Below are 4244 nucleotides of genomic sequence, written 5' to 3' on the forward strand. Positions count from 1 at the left end.
GAAGCCTGAATGAATATCTTGAATGGCTGAGGAGGGTTTCAGAGATAAGAAAATTAACGTTATGTTTTTACAGATAAATGCAATAATATTTATGTTTCTGAAAATTAAATCAGGATGTTCAAATTCATTTCCAACTCAACTGATAGCCTTGTTTCTCTTGTATCATATTAAACCAGCCTTGGATCTTCATGACTCCCCTGTGAATCTCCAATTCTTTGCCCTTCGTAAGAGCCATCTGTTGTACTGAAGTTCCCAGTAGATCTGACATAAACATTTATGTGTGAGTTCATTTTCAGCAGGGCTGTGCCTAATAAACCCCTGGAACTCTGTCCTGCCCAATGCTTAGTGACTAAGTTTATTTTTCTCCAGGTATCTTCTCTGACAAAGATTATCTTATGAAGCTAATTTAGCTGAAGCTAGCACACTAACTTTTTCTAATTAATTAATATCTTTAAAATAATGATAGTTCTTGCTTTGGCAGCACAGATGCTAAAATCGGAACAATACAAAGAAGATCAGCATGGCCTCTGTGCAAGGATGACATGCAAATTCGTGAAGCGTTTCATATTTTTGGCATACTGCACTGCATTATTTAAAAAATGAGTAAAATAGAGTAAAATAAAATGATGATAAAAGCATCGGCAGTAACTGAGAGCCCAAGATGGTAAGAGCTCTTTTCACAGGTGTTAAAAAACATCTTTAAACAACCAAAATTGTCATATGAATGGAAAATATTTGTATAGCATTCTTCTCCTGAGTCAAAAATCAGATGATGGCGATCCGCTCTAGTGATTGTATTGACGTAGTTTATTTAAGGGCCATTGAGGTACCATTGATTAGAAGTAAATTGGTTATAATTCACTTGAGGATGTTGTGGTACCTGTGTTCATCGTCTTCTGTGGTTGACATAAAATCAAATCAGTATCCTCTTGGACATATTCAAGAATGCATTCAAGTAGGCATTTTGCCAAATCCCTTTGAGATGATATTAAATAGAAAGATACTTTAAACATTTATTTTGATGAGTGGCACATAAGTAATGACCTTGTTCAATCCACAGAGCCTAGCACATAATAAAGCATTAGTTAACAGAGAATTTGTTACAGTAAGATGGAATTTATTTTTGCTACAATGGATATTTATTTGCCTCAGGGTGTTATTTTAATTTGAGAGAGTTTTTTGTTCTGATTATGAAATAAAACATGTTTATTGTAGAAAATTAGGAGAATACAAAAGAAAAGGGGAAATAATAAAAAAACTTACTTGATTCAAAAAACAACCACTATTTCTATGTTGGCCTAAATCTTTTTAGAGAAAATGTGTAGATATATGTTTATTTTCATGTATTTTTACTTTTTATTACTTTTATATTTAATTTTATTTAAAATTTTGCATTGGTTAAAATTAAAATTAAACAGTGCATATTGTGTAATTTAACATTTTATATAGTGTTTAATGAATGTATTAACTATGAGTGAAATGTTAATTTTATGTAAGTAACAATTTATTTCTCTCATTCTATATTAGTCTCAAGAAATTTCCTTTTGTTTATTGCTATTGTGGGTGATTCTTTGATGACCATTTGTATTCTTAAATCTTATTAGTCTCTTTTTTATTACACACATTTAAGTATAAGATATTCCAAATTCCTAGAAACAGATAAAGGAATTTATCTGTTTTGGTAAAAGGGAGAACTGTTAAATACTCTCGCCTTGGCATTGTCAAATTGTTCTTCATAAAATCTGATCCAATTTTTACAAACTTTATCAATTTAGGAGAATCTGTTTCCTGCTTCTTATTTAATTTTATAAAATTTTGTAATATATTATCATTTTATAACCTATGTTATAATGTTATAACCTATTATATTATAATGTCTAAATTTTATTTTAACAGCCTTTTATTTTCCTAAAGTAGTATTTGTGTGTATAATTTATAGGAAACTAAGGTAGTTCCTACTTTATCTCATATTGGAATGATTTAACACCAAATATTTATTGAGTGGCTACTATAATTAACAATATGCCTCACTAGAATAGTAATGAACAGAAATGCCAGGTGCATGGAAAACTGGAAAGGGTATGTATAATTAGGTTTCAGGTTTGGTCCATTATCTGGAGAGCAGACTGGGGACAGAAGTTGGCTTACATGTTGGCAGAGGTGATATATTATGGAACACTCAGGACAGCACATGTGTGGACCAGTTAGAAGGGACACTGGTTGTTAGATAGACATAAGCTAGGGGATTGCGGGGCAGAGACCTATGGGATGCTCAGTGAGCTAAAGAGCTGCAGCTTTATAACAGCCTGTTTTTCAGGGTTGATGTTTATAATGTTCACTGTTATCGATTTCTCATATTTTAGAAAATGTTATTGGATAATCTGCTCATGAAGTATGTATTAAATTAAAATACTGTGTATGTATTAAATGAAAACATTTGCAGGTTTCAATGGAAATATTTTTATAACTACTCTTCAGGTCACTTTTACATCTAACAAAATAGCCAACTTCAGTGTCATTTATCTTAGCCACTTTGGCACTGTAATCATGTCCCTTTTTCTGGTGCTAATTTAATTCCTGGGAGTTGGTGTTTCTTTATATGATAAAGTACTAATAGCAACTACCAATGTGTGGAGTTTAGAGAAGTCTTCTGGGGCCACAGATGAGTTTTGTTATTTTAAATTTTAAATTTATGGACACCTAAATTATTTTGAACTACTAAAATATATATAATCAACGAAGTATTTAGTTGTAAATAAGCAATAGTGCATGGTGGGCCCTTCAAAACAACATCTTACCTTTTAATAGCAATTCACATAGTATTTAGTGTATGATATTTCATTTATTTATGGCAACAATCTTTTGAAAGAGGCATGTAATTCACATTTTATAAATAAGGAAACTGAGGTTCAGAGAGATCAAACTATTTGTCTTAATGTACACGGCTTATAGGTAGCATAATCAGAGCCAAAATTCTATGATTTGTTTGCTTAAATCTATCCCACTAACTTATGAGGTTGTTTTTTTAAGTTTTTAGTATTGACTACAAATAGTTATGCTAGTTTTATTATTATTTTTTTAAGGGCTACATGTGCAGCATATAGAAGTTCCCAGACTAGGGGTCGAATTGGAGCTGCAGCCAGAGGCCTATGCCATAGCCACGGCAACCCAGGATCCAAGCTGCATCTGTGACCTGTACCACAGCTTGTGGCAGGGCAGGATCCTTAACCCACTGAGCAAGGCCAGGGATGGAACCTGAATCCTCATGGTTACTAGCTGGGTTCATTACTGCTGAGCCACAATGGGAACTCAAATATTAGTTTTATTTTAAAAGAAAATGTTGTAAAGGCCTTTATCAATTTTTAATAGATTAAAATTCTTTGCCTTTCAGGATATATAAAAATTCTCAATTACATAAGTTTTGATTAGTTAGGTTCTATAATATTGAATTATGGTCTCCATTGACAAAAGTTTATTAATGAATTCTAATTCTCTTATTTTACATTTTAATCCCATTTTCATTAGTGAGCCTGAAATGTGTGATGCGGCACAAATTCTTCTGTATTTGATAGTTCACTGGGTGTTGTGCTATTCATCCAACAACTGCCACCACCCTCCAACCTATAGGAGCAGATGCCTTATTAATTATAGATTTTTTTTACATAACTGAAGTCATTGGCTACAAGTCCAGTTGGATTTTAATAATTCAAAACTAATCTGCTACATAGAGTAGGACAGATCCACTTTACATGGCAAAATAAGAAAAAGACAAACAGGATTAATTTGATTTGCTCAGGAATATTTTCAATAAAGGTGGAAATTGAAGTCTAACAATTCCATGACTCAGCATAAGCACTGTAATTCTAAGGGAAAAATCAAATACAAGTGACAAGGATTTGTCTATTTTCTTTCCAGTAATTGTGAAATTAGGGTTTTTGGAGTCCACAAATCCTATGATGTATATCTATAGAGTATAAAATGTCTACTAGAATAAGATATCTTACATCTTTGTGATGGTTGATTTTATGTGTCAACTTCACTGGGGCAAGGGAAGCCCAGGTAACTGGTGAACATTATTTCTGGATCTGTAAAATGTGTCTAGAAGAGACAAGTATTTGAATTGGTGGTTGGAGTGAAATAGCTGGCCCTCTCCGAAGTAGGCAGGCATCATCCAGTCCACAAAAAGGGGGAGGCAGACAGGATTTGCCTAACCAAGGAGCTGAGACTTGGATCTTCTGTCCTCA

At 32.9% G+C, this 4244-nt stretch overlaps 1 non-coding gene across 1 annotated transcript; it reads left to right on the plus strand.

Annotated features, from left to right (window-relative positions):
- Nucleotides 1-469: 469 nt before the first annotated feature.
- LOC125123863 (U6 spliceosomal RNA) lies at nucleotides 470-572 on the plus strand. Its single transcript, XR_007134232.1, has one exon. It is a non-coding gene; the product is annotated as a U6 spliceosomal RNA (small nuclear RNA).
- Nucleotides 573-4244: the final 3672 nt, after the last annotated feature.

Source organism: Phacochoerus africanus, chromosome 3 (assembly GCF_016906955.1).
Source record: "Phacochoerus africanus isolate WHEZ1 chromosome 3, ROS_Pafr_v1, whole genome shotgun sequence".
NCBI lineage: Eukaryota > Metazoa > Chordata > Mammalia > Artiodactyla > Suidae > Phacochoerus > Phacochoerus africanus.